Genomic DNA, 19,141 nt, shown 5'->3' with positions numbered 1-19,141 from the left:
TTTTACCATGAAAAGATGTTTTTCGATGTATTTTTGCCTATTTTAAACAGGTATGAGTAATGTGTCGCTTTTGTGCAGGACAAAGGGATTTCAAGGGAAGTTGTAATTTTTTCACAAACAAAAATATCAGAGTCATCTTTAAGCCCTTTTCTGACTCCTAAAACATGAAAAGATCGCCGAGCGTTTCTTTTACACTCGTTAAAACGGAATTAAAAGACGGTCCTCTTTTAGCTCTTTTCTGACCATAAAATTAAGAAAAGATTGCCGGGTTTTTGTCGTTTCAAACTCGATAAGGAAATAAAACGACGTGTCCTTGATCGCTTTTTACTTTTCAGGTCAACGACACTATTATGAAAGTACTCCTTGGTCGCAAGATCAAGCGGTTCCCCCAGGTATTATTTTATACTTTTTCGGGCTTGAGGGACACAAATATACGAAAAAGTTCAACGTGGAGTCTCCTTTAGTTTTTTCAGACTCTCTAAAATTGAAAAACGCTGAGTTTCTCCTATACTGGGCTCGTTAAACTTTTACAGTAGAGGACCTGTTCAATTACAAACAGGAACGAACCACTCCTTCCTAGGGTTCGAATTTAAACTAGGTTGGACTCGTCCGAAGGATGAGCTTATAAACAAGCATATGTTATCCTCCTCAAGCTTGTTAAAAATAAAGAGGTACTTGCCAGAAATGGTGGGGGAAAAGAAAGAAGAATAAACCTGTTTGTTACCTTTTGTCTCGAAAGAAACTTTATCACCGCTCTTGAACACGACACTGTTTCATTCACCTGGGTTGGGAAATCTTTTACCTCACAGTTGACCAAACCACTTTGAAAGTCTTTAACCGGGTTTCGGGGATTAACTTTGAGTTATTCGTCACCAAGCCATCTGTTGTGTCGTTATGTGTTCAAGAGGTCTGCAAGCAAAAAATTTCATCTGCAAAATACTTGTCATCCATTTGACCATCCCTGAGTCAGTCCTTACAGCAACATTTCTTCAACTTGAACAATGATTTCGTGTTGCGGGCTTGCCTGCAACGGGTCGCTTTCTATCGACATCGACACATTATCTAGAAAGATGACTTAGGAATCGACAGTACCTTGAAGTCTGCATGCATTAATGGCAGGTTTCTCGCCTTTGACGTCAGTTTACATCATTGACTTTCGATCAAAGGATTCCGTGAAGTGTTCGACATCAAAACATCTATTCACATTTCACGGGTTGTGCTTGGTACTTTGAGAACCATTGACATTACTGGTGGTCTCTCTCACGCTTGTTAACAGTTTACATCATCGACTAGTAATCAAGTGGTTTCTAACATGTTCGACATCAAATCATTTAAATCGCATGGCTAGAATCGTACCAATTCGGGAAGTAGAAGTGAAGACCCTGGATCTAGTTTCCACCATCCAGGCTGCGAGGAGTTTTGTATTCATTATCTATGTAGACTAATCATAAACAGATGGCTGCGTCCATACTGTGTCTACAAAAGTCTATAAAAATGATGTACTGCAAGATCATTCCTGTATCAGAATAGTTAGTCCCTTAGTTAAAGTTTTGAATCTGAGTATGGGAATGCCTACCTCAGTGATGATATAATCTTATCCATGTATTTTGTGTTGAAAATTGCAGGTTCCAACCAGGCCATCCACAAGACAATCCTTGAAATGATAAAGCGCTTCACCCTTCCTAGAATAACAAAACCCTAATCTATTCCAGGCTTCGCACTTTAGGGGGCAATCTGTTACACTAAAAAATGTCACCATGACTACTTACAGTTAGTATGGCTCAAATCAACAGTCATGCTACCCTCTTAGGCAAGTCTTATGCCTCTGTTATCCATCTCAAACTCAAAGAAGAGAGAAAGTCTTGTAAAAAATGTGTTTATCTCTGGGGTCGCAGGTTCTCTCAAGCCTCACCTGCGGGGACGCTGATCATGTTCACAAAATCTGCGTCTTTGGACGCTCTGTATGTCAAAGGACAGGTGCGTCCTTCTGTAAAAGGAAAAATGCGCAAGTTTCATCTTAAAAAAGTTACTTGTGGTTACTTCTAGAACTTTCTAGAGGTCGGTTTGGTGAAATGGATGCGCCTCCAGTTGGTTCATGCATCTCTAATAAGGGGGAACTTATCCCATCAATAAGGGAGCTATCCCACCCAAAGAGGGGGATTATCCCATTGATGGTGGACCTGAATAACCTCTTTACAGCACTATAAATAAAGGCATTGAGCCAAAGGGAGGGGAGGTTGAAGCTATACATTTTCTTTGGGTAAATGCTGCAGGAATTAGGACTCCCATTTAGAACCTTGTGAGGAGAGATTGTCTTTGCTTGATTCTACTTGGAAGTGGGTGAGCTTTGTCAAAGTAGAGGAAAACCCTTGATGGACCCTGGGAGGAACTTGCACAACACCAAGGCCAGGTTGTAAGAGTTTCTTTGTTTCGTTATTAATACAAACTGGTTTATTTTTCTCAATAGCTTGTGTTAATGAGTTATTTCATGTGTTCCTTGGTCTGCATGTTGAATATATGCTTTATTATATGAAATGCAAGTGCTTGGTAATTGTTTGATTGTTTGTGGTTGCAGGAATTGATGTGAAGGAGGAGCTCATCCGGATCGGCAAGGACGGACTACAACAACAGCGTTTTGGAATAAGGTAAGCCTAAACACTTGTAGTTTTCATGTTTTAAAAGGTATATTTAGAGAAAGATCACTCCATTTTGTCTTGTTTGTCGCTAGAGAGTTTAGACTCCTAGGGAGGTCAGTTGTGCCCGCACAAACGACTTTTTCCGCCACGACACATACTAGAGAGAAGGGCCTTCAAATGCTTCCGGTAAAGGTATGGTAGAAGGTATGAGTAATAGCTCTCTCGATTTTGATTTCTGAGAAAATTTTGTATATAGGAAGTAGAATCGGGTGAGTTTCCCCTCTGGTGGTAAGAGGGCGAAATAGATATTAGAGCTTGTGCACAGTGATGTGTTTGGACCTATGAAGGTTCTATCACTGAGTAAGTATGTGTACTATGTATCATTTATAGATGACTTTTCAAGGAATACATGGATATATTTCCTTAAGAAGAAATATGAAGTCTTTGATAGGTTTAAAGAATTTAAGGCTCTAATGGAAAACCAGACAGAGAAGAAGATAAAGGTGCAAAGGACATATAACGGTGGAGAGTTTTGCAGTAAGGAATTTGAAGAATTTTGTAAGAAGTGTGGTATAGCATGGCAAAAGACTACTCCATATACACCTCAGAAAACTAGAGCTGCAGAAAGAATGAACAAGACATCGATGGAAAGGGCAAGAAGCAGGGTCAGTGGTGTCGGGTTAGGATAGGAATTCTGGGCAGAGGCAGTGGAGATAGCATGTTACCTGGTCAATAGATCACCTTCATCAACGTTGGAGGATAAGATTCCATAAGAGGTATGGACTGGTAAGAAACCCTCTCTTTCACATCTGAGGGTATTTGTATGTGATGCATATGTACATGTTCCAAAGGAGAAATGAACCAAGTTAGATAGTAAATTTGAAAAGTGCAACTTTATTGGGTATAAGGATGGTTTAAAGGGTTATAAGCTTTGGACAAGGAAGGTTGTGTACAACCGAGATGTGGTGTTTAAAGAGGTAAAAGATGTTATTAAACATGAAGTCCAACCAAAGGAACTTGAGAAAATAGAGTTTGAGTTTAAGGAGGAAGAATCAAACTCTACAACAGAGGAGGAATCAGAAGATGAAGAGCCACAAACTCCAGGAGTGAGAAGATCAGTTCGAGAAAGAAGGTAGCCAAAAAGGTATAGTCCATCTACTTTCTATTCAAAATTTGCTTTATCTATTACTGACGTGATCCCAGAACTGTGAAGGAAGCAGTAGATTCAAAGGATGGAAAACTCTAGAAAGAGGCCATGGTTGATGAAATGGCATATTTGCACAATAATGAGGCTTGGGTTCTGGTGGAGTTGCCAGCTGGAAGGAAACCCATTGGTAGTAAATGGGTGTTCAAGAAGAAGACAAATGTAGAAGGAAAGGTGGAGAAATACAAAGCTCAATTGGTAGAAAAAGGTTATTCCTAGGTGCTGGGAATTGATTTTGGTGATATTTTTTCTCCTTTTGCCAAGGTAGCTTCTATTAGATTACTTTTATCTGTTGCTGCTGCTTTTGGTTTTGAGGTAGAATAGATGGATGTGAAGACAACATTTCTTCATGGGGATCTGGAAGAGGAGATCTACATGAAGCAACTTGAAGGCTTTGCGGTGAAGGGTAAGAAAGAACCGGTATGCAAGTTAAAGAAGTATTTGTATGGGTTAAAACAGTCACCAAGGATGTGGTATCATAAATTTGATACATTTATACGGTGACTTGGCTTCACCAGAAGCAAAACAGATCACTGTGTGTATTTTAAATTAATTGGTGACGTGTTATTTATCTGGTATTGTATGTGGATGATATGTTGTTGGTTGGAAATGACAAAGAAATTATCCAGGATTTGAAGACCCAATTGTCCTCCAAATTTGACATGAAATATCTTGGTGCTGCAAACTATATTTTGGGCATGGAAATTAAAAGAGATCGAGCAAAGAGGAAGCTCTAGTTAAACTAGAGGAAGTATGTCAAGACAATACTGCAGAGGTTTAATATGCAGGATAGTAAATCGGTGAAGGTTCCTATTCCTGTAGGTGTAAAGTTATCTGTTGAACAGTGTCCCAAGACACAAGAAGAGGAAGATGATATGTCCCGTGTTCCATATGCAAGTGCAGTCAATAGCTTGATGTATGCGATGGTCTATACTAGACCACACATTGCACATGCAATGGGAGTATTAAGCAAGTTTCTATCAAAACCAAGGAAGGAGAATTGGACAACAGTGAAGTGGATTTTCAGGTATTTGCATGGGATTAGTGATTATGGTTTGTGCTACCAAGGAAGACCAGGATTGGACAGAGTTTTGGTTCCATGGCTTTGTTGATGCGGACTAGGCTGGAGATATGGATCAGATAAGATCTACAAGTGGGTATGTGTTTAACCTATTTGGAGGTGCAGTCAGTTGGATAAGTAAGAAACAATTTGTAGTGGCACTATCAACTACATAGGCAGAATACATGGCAACCACTCATGCAAGAAAGGAAATAGTTTGGCTGCAGAGATTGTGTTCAAGTATGGGGTTAGTACAGGGAGCTATAAGAATAGACTGTGACAACCAAAGTGCAATTTTCTTGGCAAATAATCCTGCTTACCATTCAAAGACAAAGCACATTGTTGTTCAGTATCACTTTATGAGGGATATGATAGAAGACAAAAAAGTGTTGCTAGTAAAGGTGGACACTTTGAAGAATACTACAAATGCATTGAAAAAATTTGTGAGCTCTGAGAAGTTCTCTTGGTGTAGAGAAACAATGGGTGTTGTAGGGATGGATAAATGACTAAGCTCTCTTGTGGCCCCCTGTGGAAAGAAAACAACAACTGGGAGAATGTTCGGTTGTGTTATTCTTTCCATGACTAGCCCACATAGTGAACTGGGAGATTAGAGGGGAGGCAAAGCCCCCCCTCTGTTGTGCCAATTGCGTAGTAGGGGGTGTTGGAAATAATACTGAGAGGTGGGGTGAATCAGTATCATCAAATCAATAAAACTTTTCCATTTCCATATTAAGATTCATATATGCTACTTCAGTTAATGGAACCCGCGTGTATATGCAACTGTATCTAATACAACTAGCGTATATCTAGAATACTTATGATTCAGTTAATCCATTAAATGTTGATCTTTAGTTAGTGCATCAGAACTTCATTATCCATATGAACAGTAAGCAAGTGCAGTGAAATAGAACAGATCATCACACACAAGAAACACACATGAACACCACGATATAAGGTGGAAACCCAATGTGGGTGAAAACCACCTGCTGCAACATGTCTCTATCTTCTTTCAATTAGAAACTTCATTTTACAATGATTCTGTACTGGTGCAGTCCTTTACCAGTACGCAGGCTATGACCTGCAGAAGGCTACAACCTTCCCTCATTCTCCAGACTCTCCTGGAAGGGAGCTACAACCCCCTTAGCTCTTGTACTAGCCAATCCATTTACTAGTACGTAGGTGCCGGCCTACTGAAATGCTCCAATATTTACTTGTTTTCCAACTACTACTGGAGGGGAGCTACCACCCCTTTTTCTCTTGTACTAGCTGATGTACTAGTACGTAGGTGCCGACCTACAGAAGGCTACAACCTTCTCTTTCTTCCTCCAGGTACCACCTTTTATAAATTTTCATACTGGATACTCCTGATGCACAACACAATAATCTGAAGGCCACGTTTCATCCAATTTTCATACTGGACCCATCAATATCATTGAAGCACACAATCAACCAACATTAGCATCATCAATCTTTAAATCACTTCAATACCGAATCACTGAAACCCTATCAACAAACTGCAGTCACATAGCAAACAACAGAACTCTATAATAACAATCAGACCCAACTGCAACTTCAAATATCATACTTCATAATGTATACGCTACTACGATGAACCAAACCCGCGTACATACGCGCTTTCACCAAAGCCAACCCGCGTACAGATCTATCAATATTCAATCATGACTTGCACCTATTTCGAACTTAAGTTATACCTAGTTCAGAACATTACATGCGTCAGTATACAGATCTAGAATAAGCATAATCAACCATATAGAGATAGTTCATTTCAAACCATTTGATCCCGATCTATCCTTAGATCTTGTTCTCCATCAACCGATGAGATTCCTCCTTAGCTTAGATCAATCAATGCATCATGAACCCATAACCTTCATACTGGATCTCATACTTCATCAGATATTCAAGACTTTCTCAATTGCCTTTGCCTAATGATCTTCTTCTCCTTTTATAGTCTTAGGCCATACTCAATACCATGGTCCAAAACCATTGAGAACCAATACTAGGGACCCAATACCTGGGTTCAACACTTCGGATGCAATACCAAGGACCAAAACCATAGGTCTAAATACCACGGACCCAAAAATAATCTTTCCCACATGTATGTTCTTTTCCGTGCATGAAAGTGTGTGCATACGCATACGCGACTTTTGATCAGCAATCTCGCGTGTATACGCATCTTTGTATATAGAGAACCTGCATGTATAACCTGCGTGTATACCCTACTTGGTATATAGCGAACCTTCATATGTACACGACTTGGTACATAGTGAACCTGCATATAACCTGCCTATGTACGCGACTTGGTATATAGTGAACCTGCGTTTATACTCATCTTTCTTCATTCTTTGTAGTCTGATCATCAATTCTTTGCTACTGACCTGCTGCACTATAATCTGTCATCTTGCCATCAAGGACAACACTTGTATCATAATGCCAACAATCTCCCCCTTTGGACTTGATGGCAAAGCTAACTTGTCATACTGAGAACTATCATCTGATTCCTTTGAGCTGTCCGGCATCCCATGCATTCAGTCACATCTAATATCTCTTCTGTAGATTCATCTAGTTATAAATAAGTGAGATGTTCTTCTATGAGTGGGTTGCCATCAAGTACAACACATGCATCATAATTCCAACGATCTCCCCCTTTGGACTTGATGGCAATAACACCAAATCACTCTCCCCCTTTGACATCAAGGGAAAAGGGCGGACCAAGATATTCTCTTTCCTTGATAAACATTTCGTTGTCCATACTCCCCCTGAGTACCTGGTGAAATCTCTGAATGAGCTCCCCCTTTGTATATGCCAAGGTGTACCAATCTGACCATGCTCCCTCTGAGTACATGCTGAAGTCTCTGCTCTGCTGAAGTGTGTTGTTCATGCTTCCCTTGATTGTAAGCAAGGTCTGCAAAAAGATGTTCTACAAGAACAAGACTCTATACATCATAAGTGACCTTCCTAGCACCAAAGACTCATACATACATCCATCTCCCAACCAAGTGGGGATATACCAAAATTGACTCATCTACCCAACCAAGTGGGGATACACCAGAAGTTTACATATGACAAATAAGTACATTACATTATTCATCCCAGGCATAGTGGGGAACACAACATAGGCCGTTACATGACCTTGATAAGACGAGATATACATGACATAGAGACGAAATATTTAAAACAATTCTATGAAAGTCATCAGCAGCATCTGTCAATCATTATTCAGATCAGTAACCATGTTCTCCTTCTGCACCTGTTCCACCTGAAATCAAATCATATACGTGACTATATCCACAGAAACAAGCGTATATACGTGGATGTTCTTTATAAAAATCGCGTACAACCACTTCCAGATCAGCAACCTGTAAATGTCCTGTAACAAGGTATGTCTGCATATAGATATCAACTCATCCTTTTATGATGATATCATCATCATCAAGATCTGCATGATCCAAGTATCATCACTTTGGGAACATCTACATCAATCAACCTATTATCATATAGGTGAGAACTCATCATCATCATGTCTCCAACAATGCAACTTTGAGTAATCATTCATGTGTCCAGCACTATGTATCTTGAGCTCAAGATCATTTGTCAAGACTTCTTTATATCATCAACATCAACAACCCTCATCCACATGAGCACCAAGAATTATAGGAAACCATGTAAGCACTATATATGCATCATCAGAGAATCAACCATAAATCTGATCTAAACATCAACTGTGTAACCCCAAGAATCATATGAGATCATAACAAGCTATATCATTTAGCCATATAAGCATCATCACCAAGGACATAATGCCAACAATGCATTATTCAAAACATAAACTCCCCCTGAACCTATGCCATCTATTTACTATCAGATCTGATCATGCATGCATCAGCAAGAAGTATCACGACATCATCATTATCAAGTTAGGATCAAAAAAACTTCTAAACATCTTATGAGTATCAAGACATTTCCACACATCATTAGCAGATTGTAACCATTATCAAACAGAGAAAATAATGGACTAAATCATATTAGATCCCTTTTCTGAGCCTGTCCCCTCTGCTTTTCTTTAGACTAACATATATGCGACTGTGCAGTGTCTAACTCGCATATATTCGTGACTTCCCTTTATGAAACTTGCGTATGAGATTTAGGACACTGAAGTTTTACACTTTTAGCTCCCTCTGAGTCTGGTATGTCTGTGCTGTGCTGTGTCTGAGTATATTGTGATGTGCCACATCTTTCTGACTGTACTTCCTTCTTCTTCCATATCTTCAAGCGTGATGATGTTTTCTCCTTTTGGTATGGTGCCTATACTTTGTTCCTGCATTCCTTAGCTATATGTCTAAGCTTTTTACATGCATAACATCTCACATGTTTCATATTTCTTCTGTAGCAATCAACAGCTCTGTGACCAAACATAGTGCAAGCAAAGCAATATCCCTTAAAGTACCTGGAACATGATGTTCTTTCTGTGTGATGGTCTTGAACCATTCTACTTCGGCATCTGGCTGCAACATGTCCAAGATTATGACATACATAACATTCAACATTATTCACCGGAGGAGTAAAAGATTTTCTTTGAAGAGTTTCTTTCCTTGGTTCCTTGTTGAGCATTTCAGATTTTGCATTAGATTCCCTTGTCTTACTTTGTGAACTAGATTCTTCTTCAATAGATTCATGAAAACCAAGACCAACTTTGATAGCAGGAGATCTTTGACTACTAAGAATATCATCCAAGATCTTAGTACTATCTTGAAATCATAAGAGCTTATCTTTTTCTTCTAATTTATCTTTTAGAATATTTACCTCAACCTGATGTTGCTCTTCCTTTTCAAGATACTGCTTCTTCATGTTTTCTTCAACATTTCTTCCTTCTTCCAACTGATGTCTTAGATCAAGAACTTCATTTACTTGTTTTTCATGAGCTTGGAGTAGTTCTTTATTCTGCTTCTTTGATTCTTCAAGATCTTCCTTTAGCGAGAGGATCGTAGCTTCAAGCCTTTCATAGTAACTGGATCTATCTCTGAGTTTCTTGATTATTGTGCTTCTTTCATTTACTTCATTTCTTAATGATGTCACTTCATCCTACAAATTTTGATATTTTTCTTTGAATAGCTTCCTTACCTTGTTACCTTCCTCTAGTTGAGCTTTTAGTTTGGTAGCTACTTCTTTGAAGGCACATTCCCTTTTGTTCAATAGATCTTGTTGATCTCTAATTTTGTCTGTTAGCCTTTTAAATTCTGCCTCTATTTGATATCTTTCTTGCTCACCCATAAGAGCAAATTCAGTTGTTTCGCTATCGCTTTCATCGTCTTCAAATGGATAAATAGATGTATCACCAGAGGATAACAAATTCATACCTGATAGATCTTCATCTTGAAGTGATTCTGAGTCTGAAGTGCTTCTTCCACATATTCCCCAATCGATGCTCCCACTGTCATAGTCTTTCTGAGATGTATTCTTCTCCTTAGGTGCTTTCTTCTTAAGCTTCCTTCCCATTGTTCTATGGATCTCCTTCAAGCGATCAAGCTTCTACCAAAGTACCTGCTCTGATACCAATTGTTGGAAATAATACTCAGAAGGGGGGTGAATCAGTATTATCAAATCAATAAAACTTTTCCATTTCCATATTAAGATTCATATATGCTACTTCAGTTAATGGAACCTGTGTGTATACACAACTGTATCTAATGCAACTAGCGTATATCCAGAATGCTTATGATTCAGTTAATCCATTAAATGTTGATCTTTAGTTAGTGCATCAGAACTTCATTATCCATATGAACAGTAAGCAAGTGCAGTAAAACAGAACAGATCATCACACACAAGGAGCACACATGAACACCATGATATAAGGTGGAAACTCATTGTGGGTGAAAACCACCTGCTGCAATATGTCTCTATATTCTTTCAATTAGAAACTTCTTTTTACAATGATTCTGTACTGGTGCATTCCTTTACCAGTATGCAGGCTACGACCTGCAGAAGGCTACAACCTTCCCTCATTCTCTAGACTCTCCTGAAAGGGAGCTACAACCCCCTTAGCTCTTGTACTAGCCGATCCATTTACTAGTACGTAGGTGCTGGCCTACTGAAATGCTCCAATCTTTACTCGTTTTCCAGCTGCTACTGGAAGGGAGCTACCACTCATTTTTCTCTTGTACTAGCTGATGTACTAGTACGTAGGTACCAACCTACAGAAGGCTACAACCTTCTCTTTCTTCCTCCAGGTACCACGTTTCATAAATTTTCATACTGGATACTCCTGAAGCACAACACAATAATCTGAAGGCCACGTTTCATCCAATTTTCATACTGGACCCATCAATATCGTTGAAGCACACAATCAACCAACATTAGCATCATCAATCTTTAAATCACTTCAATACCGAATCATTGAAACCTTGTCAACAAACTGCAGTCACATAGCAGATAATAGAACTCTGTAATAACAATTAGACCCAACTGCAACTTCAAATATCATACTTCATAATGTATACGCTACTACGATGAACCAAACTCATGTACATACGCACTTTCACCAAAGCCAACCCGCATACAGATCTATCAATATTCAATCATGACTTGCACCTATTTCAAACTTAAGTTATACCCAGTTCAGAACATTACATGCATCAGTATACAGATCTAGAATAAGCATAATCAACCATATAGAGATAGTTCATTTCAAACCATTTGATCCCGATCTATCCTTAAATCTTGTTCTCCATCAACCGGTGAGATTCCTCCTTAGCTCAGATCAATCAATGCATCATGAACCCATAACTTGCATACTGGATCTCATACTTCATCATATATTCAAGACTTTCTCAATTGCCTTTGCCTAATGATCTTCTTCTCCTTTTATAGTCTTAGGCCTTCCTCAATACCATGGTCCAAAACCATTGAGAACCAATACTAGGGACCCAATACCTGGGTTCAACACTTCGGATGCAATACCAAGGACCAAAACCATAGGTCTAAATACCACGAACCCAAAAATAAGCTTTCCCACATGTATGCCCTTTTCCATGCATGAAAGTGCGTGCATATGCATACGTGACTTTTGATCAGCAATCTCGCATGTATACGCGTCTTTGTATATAGAGAACCTGCGTGTATACCCTACTTGGTATATAGCGAACCTGCGTATATACATGACTTGGTACATAGTGAACCTGCGTATAACCTGCCTATGTACACGACTTGGTATATAGTGAACCTGCGTATATACTCATATTTCTTCATTCTTTGTAGTCTGATCATAAATTCTTTGCTACTGACCTGCTGCACTATAATCTGTCATCTTTCCATCAAGGACAACACTTGTATCATAATGCCAACAATCTCCCCCTTTGGACTTGATGGCAATGCTAACTTGTCATACTGAGAATTGTCATTTGATTCCTTTGAGTTGTCCGGCATCCCATGCATTCAGTCACATCTGATATCTCTTTTGTAGATTCATCTAGTTATAAATAAGTGAGATGTTCTTCTACCAGTGGGTTGCCATCAAGTACAACACATGTATCATATTGCCAACAGGGGGGTCACATGGGGGGCGGTAGTGCCCTGGGAAATTGTTTTTTGGACCCCATATTAGGTAGGGTGGACCTACCTATGGTTTTATGCATGACTTTTGCACATAGTATTGGACGCGATGGTTTTTGGTCCATGGTATTGGATTCTTCGACATGTATAAATATGTATTGTAACAATGAAAGGAACATAATGAAAAATCAAGATGGTAGTCCCGATTTTGGGATACAGGGGAAAATATCTGTGTATATGTGTTTTATGTGTTATGCTCTCGCATTTTTTATTTTCTGTGTTTTAGAATTCATATGCAGGTAATTTCTGTACGGGGTTAAAACCTACAAATTGTATCCACCCAAACCTTAATAATTACCAGGGAAATATGATAGGAGGTTTCAATAAAAGAGAACCCACCAACATAGCAAGAATCCACCAGCATCCTCCTGTGGTGGAATTTTTTTACAAGCAATCAATGGATGGGGTTCTTTGAGAAGATGAGAGGATATGATGATGATGTGGCCAAAGAATTTGCCATGTCCCTCATACCCCTCACTAGAGCCAGTGCCACTATTGTAGTGAAGCATTTTTCAGTAGCAATTACCCCTAAGGTTATAAGCAAGGTAATTACACTCCCCCTAGGGTTGCAATGGAGAAAAGAGGACAAGACTAACAACACCCTTGCAAAGAAAAGTTTCTTTTTGAAGGGAGAATAAACAATTGAATATAAAAATGGGGTTAGAAGAGAAATCATTCCATATCCATGGAATGAGGTGAGTTACCACATCCTCAAGTATATTTCTTGTGAAGGTAGATACAACATAGTGTATGGATACCACTTTAGACTCCTCCATGAGCTCAGATTTGGAGAAGAGACACCTCCTCATAGTAGACTTAGTATACCCTATTTTCTATTACAATCCATGATAGACATGATCATCAAGGTACAAGAAGGAAAACATCAGCAACTAGCCCATCATGGGTTGATCAAACTCATCCTTGAAGGTGATTTACACAATTTAAGAATCCCTATTTCATGGTCAACATTTGTAGACATGTAGGAAGAAGGAGAAATTCAAGACATTGAGTATGACAAAAGCCCTACTGCTAGTGAGGGAGAAGAAGAAATAGAGTATGACAAGGAAGAAGAAACAGAGGAGGAAAGAAAAGAAGAAATAGATGAGAAAAATGAAGAAACAGAGGAAGACAAAGAAGAAGAAAAAGTAGACAAAGAAGAGGATGAAAAAGGAAGTGGAAAAGAGGATGAAGGACAAAAGGATGAACAGAAGTCTGCAACTCAGAGAAGGGAAGAAGAAGAATCACCAAGAGTGTCTCCAGAGCCTAAAGAGAAAGAGGTAGTAGTTGCTCTAACTTCCCTAAGTACACCTATTAAATCAAAGGGAAATAGACAAAGACAAACTCCACTTTACTTCAGGAAAAGAAATAGCACCGGGATTAGACAAGGGATACTTCAAATCCCTACCAAAACTCCAATTTTCATAGAGGACTCACCAAAACAACAAGAGAAGGCAGTCCCAAGGAGAAGGAACATCAAAACAAGCTTCTCCCAAGTCTCCAATCACCTATGTTAGGAGGCCTGTCACTAGGTCAGCCTCAACAAAAGGAAAAGGTCCACTACAGGAGACACAGTCAAACCTATAGGAACCAGAAACAATCCTACAAGAAACCTTGTCAAACCTACAAGAAACACAGAAAAGACATTAGGAAGGAATTACTCAAGAAAAAATAGAGGAAGAGGCCCAAGAACTTAAGGAATCTAGCCCACAGCCAAACCTCATATCCTACTATAGATTCATTGAAGGAGGTAGGATGATACCACAAAAATTTTCCATTCCTCTATTCTTTGAACTTGAAAAAGAGAGGGAAAGGACACATAGGTGGATGCAAATTTCCAAATCAAAAGGGGTAGAGGATGTAGGCCACATGGAAGAAAAATTGCAAGAAATGGGCAGAGAACTAAGTAGCATAAGGGATAGGGAAACAATAATGAAATCTTAGTTAGAGGCTAAGAACACATGGCTAAGGAAGCAACTACAAGAAAAGGAAGGCCAATTGGCAACTATGGCCAATTTATCCATCGAGGCAATCCAATGCAGGATGCTAACAAGGTCATATGCCTTATACCTCAAGGAACAATGGCTACAATTCCAGATAAAGACCCTAGCTCAAAGAGGAACTATGCCTTTCCAAGACTACATACAGTTCATTAACCTCTATGATCAAAGCACCTTGGAGGATAGAGCAAAGATATCTGAGTTCTACGTACACAATTTAGCTTTTACGGATTTAAATGTGTGGAACCCAAATCCAAAGCTAGGGGACCTACAATTAATGGCCTTGGCATCTTGGATAAGTCATGAGGAGGCCAGAGCTACACAAATGAAAAAGGTATTGGAAAAAGAAGAAGCAGAAACCTTTATTATCAGAGCAGAATAGTCTAACCCACTGGCTGTCATTAGCACTCACAACCTCATTGCAAATGATCCCAAGCTTGCACCAAGATACCTTGTTGTACAAGAACATGCAGTCACTCATTTTGAGGACATGCTAACATTGCTAGGAGATGATAGCTAGAAAGCCTGCCAAACGAGACGGAATACCCTACCTTACAACCTAAAAATAAGAGAATTATCATTCTCCTGACAGAATGAGAGATACACTAAATAGAACCCCAATGTATAATCAAGCATTACAAAGACTCATGTCAATTGGATTGGCTTGAAGCTTAGTCCACCATTGCTTTTAGGTATGTTGGAAGGAAGAAAAGAAGAAGAAGAAAGAAAGAAGTGGGAGGAGATAAAGAAGAATGTAGGGATTTATTCATAGGAGGAAGAGACTACAACAAAAGCATGGAATGTCAGGGAGGCCACCAAAGAAATGAAGGACATGGACATAGATTGAGTTTATCATAGGATGAGAAACACTTTCAGTAGGGGATGATGATGAGGCTCATCAATGGGTAAAATATATGGACCTTAATGCACCTCCAGCTTACTAAAATAAACTCTTCTCATAATTCTTTACATGTTTTAATTATATTTTTCTTAATGAGATGAGTAAAAGTAAGATGTCATGTCTAGTGGTCTAATGTGCATTGATTGCAGGTTTTGGGAGAAAATTGTGGCTAATTAGGGTGCAAGAACTCGAATGAGACAAGCAGGAGAGATTATAGGAGATAGGATCTCCCTCCTTAACTCCTCACTCACTCAAAGATCCCTCAATCAAATCACACCAGCTCAGAGTTGCAAGCAGTCGAGTCATGAGGATCATTGGCAGCCAAGCCAGTGACAGTTAAGAATCAATTAATCTCAAGATTGGGAGCCAAGCCTCCCTAGATTTAAGGAAGTTTTTGGAAACTTCAGTTGTATAAATAAATAGGCCTAGAGCCTCATTAGGATTCAGATTTTTTGTGCAAGATAGCTAAGAATTTTTCAAGTTGAAGGATTGTGACCAAACACTTCTATGTATTTTTGATATGTTAATGAAAATGAGAAGAATTCCCTTGATCCAGCACTGAGTTGACTCAGAGGGCTAAAGCTCTTGGGTTAGGGCCCAACCCTAGCAACAGAGGTTCCTCTTTTTGTATATGTATGTTTAGGCTTGTACTCATAGTTAGTTGCTACACTGATTTATGTGTTGCTAATTTGCAAAGTACGGGTATGTTTTATTAGTTTGCTTCCATTTGTGGATAGTTCTAACAATAACATTACATAGATAAGAAAATATTCAAAAAATGTTGACAACAACTGGATCTTACCTCATTTCTCCCTTCCAAGGACCATGGCTTGAGGAACATTTCCCATTTAGCCCCAAAAAAGACAGAATTCTAGTTTCTTATGAAATTTAGGGTTTTTCTGCTAATTAGGTCATCATCTTCTAGTTTTAGAAGATAGGTTTCAATTGGAATTTATGATATCTTAGGTATTGCATTGATTTCATGTTGCTCACATAATGGTTTCAAGCATTCTCATGCATGAAATTGGCAAACAAATGATGAAAATTATGTTTTCTTCTGTTTAAGTAAATCCTTCTTGTTTTGTGATGAATTTATGGATAAATGGAAACTATGATGTATATGTTGCAGGAGTTTCTACATTGTAGGAATACCTAACATCATTAGCCTAAGCCAAACCATATCCACCCATGATCACCAAAAGACACTAAGGTCTCAATTCGAATTATCGTTTTACAAGGAAAACTTGCCATGCTGATTGAGCAAATCCAGCCATCGTAGAGCTTCGGTTTGAGTTCTAAGTGAGTGCCTACAACTCCCTTGCCTTATTCCCTCCTTACTCACCTTTTACAAGCTCCATCCCACCTTTTAAACCACTCCCTATGCTTTCAGCCTATTCCTGTAGGAAAATAGGGGATCTTATAGGTGAACTAGGACATCCTGTAGGAAAACATGTAGTGGCCTGTTTTGAGCCTGAATTGTGAAAAAAGCATCACTAAATCTAGGACTAGACCCCTACTACCTTCCAATCCATCTGAACCATTTCACTCATCTCCCTCCACACCTATCTCACCTCCCAGACAACCAAGAAGGATTAGCATTTACATTTTTACAAAAAGATAAAGAGAAAAAATGGTCTTTATATTTATTCATAAACACAGCAGTTAAGTGCTTGTTTAGATCAGACTTCATGCTTATACTAGTTAAGAGTTCACATGTGTGAAATTAGAGTTCCTTTTCAAGCAAGGTATGTTAACAAATAGCTAGATGAGTTATATTTTTTTGTAGGCATTTCTTTCAGTCTTTCATTACTGCAGTAAGTAGCATTTCAATTCTCTCAATTAGGGTAAAATTCTCCTCTCTAAATTGGTAATCATACTTCTTCTAATCAATAGGTTTGAGAAACCCTAGTGGTCTATCGCCCCAGCTCAGCAGTGAAAAATAGTGGACCCATTACATATATTTGTGTATACAACACTTTCACCTCCAAGTTTGTATGAACCTCGGGTTGATGAAGTAAAGTTGGTAGCCCTAGGAGTTGCAGCATCCTTGTTGCAATACTAGTTCTCATCAACAACGAGAAGGTTTTGATACATTTGATTGGGAGTCTCAAGTGTGCAGACTTAGGTGTGCATTATACAGTCTCAAACAGGTGCCTTGAGCTTGGTACACTCAGATTGATATTTATCTCACTAGATTGGGCTTCACCAAAAGTGAAGCGGGTGTGAACCTCTATCATATTTTGGTAGAAGATAAATTTCTTATCGTTGTTTTATATGTTGATGATTTAATATTGACAGGTGATGGGTAGATGATTAGCTCTTGCAAGGAGGACCTTGCAAGGGAATTTGAGATGAAAGACATGGGTCGCATGCACTACTTCCTTGCGATAGAAGTAAAACAAGGTGATGGGGAATTATTTGTGTCTCAAGGCAAGTATGCCACCAAGATACTACAAAGATTTCACATGGAGAGTTGTAAGCCCATGGAGACAGATTTAGCGACCAACTAGGGGAAGGAGAATGCCACTTCATGTGAAGAGGTTCGCTGATGTATCTTGTGAACACACGACCAAATATGTGTTGTGCAGTCAACCAGCTAAGCCAAGCTATGGATAGGCCGACCAAATTGTATTGGAAGGAAGCTAGGCACATTTTACGGTACCTTAGAGGCACTACCCAGCATGGGTTATGGTACAAAAGGACAGAGAGAGTGAAGTTTCATGGCTTCACAGATGCAAATTTGGTAGGGAGTCCATCTAAAAGAAAGAGTACATCAAGTGGAACTTTCAGTGTTGGGTTTGCAACAATTTCCTGATACAATAAGAAGTAAAGGCTTGTGGCGCTCAGCTTAGTAGGATTTGAATACATGGTTGTAAGTCAAGCAACATGTGAGGTAATATAGATGATAAAGATACTTGTGAGACTGTTTGGTCAGGAGATCGATCCAATTGTGATCTATTGTGATAATCAGAGTTGCATTAAACTCTGAGAATCATGTTGGCTTGTTGGGGCCTGACCCAAGTTTGGAGTTAATTAGCCAAAAAAATCCTAGTACTACTGGCCCTTTCAACAATAGTCCACGGAGCGCGGACTAAGGTCCCACCCAAAGTAGTATGGGAGGGTGCTAGAACCAGGTTTCCACACCCTGGAGATGTCTGATGAGTTCACCTAGTCAGTAGTTTGTCCCTGTGCACAGGTTGCTTTGCGCACTTTCCCATTCCTCGCAACCTGATATACTGCCTTCACGTAGCCCTACCCAAGGACTATACACTGTGCTCTATATTATTACCCAAAACCTTGCTTATATTCCAATATTAGTTAATTATCTTTTCCTACTTGATTACTTTAAGTTACACTTAACAACATAGGACCTTCATACACATGCACACAGTAAATAAACAATATATTTGCAAATTATATCGATCATGCATTAACCCAAGAACAGATACACAGAATTATAGCAAAGATTCTCTTTATTGATTCTTTCCCCAGTTACAGACTCAACTCACCCTGCGCACTCAGCTGCAGAGCCTTCTCCTACTCTACGACCCACAAACACACTCTACACTTTGACTCCACCACTTAGACTTCTCATTCTTCCTTCATTATTCGTCAATCTTCTTTTACACTTAGATCCTCACTCTATTTATACAATTCGATGGTCCATGGACCATGGGTAGGTCTATCCAGCCAACATTACATTACAAAACTAAGACG

Source organism: Pinus tabuliformis, chromosome 3_2, assembly GCF_031772625.1.
Source record: "Pinus tabuliformis cultivar Carrire ecotype Pingquan chromosome 3_2, CPIR1, whole genome shotgun sequence".
NCBI classification, from domain to species: Eukaryota; Viridiplantae; Streptophyta; class Pinopsida; order Pinales; family Pinaceae; genus Pinus; species Pinus tabuliformis.
This window is presented reverse-complemented; position numbering follows the sequence as displayed.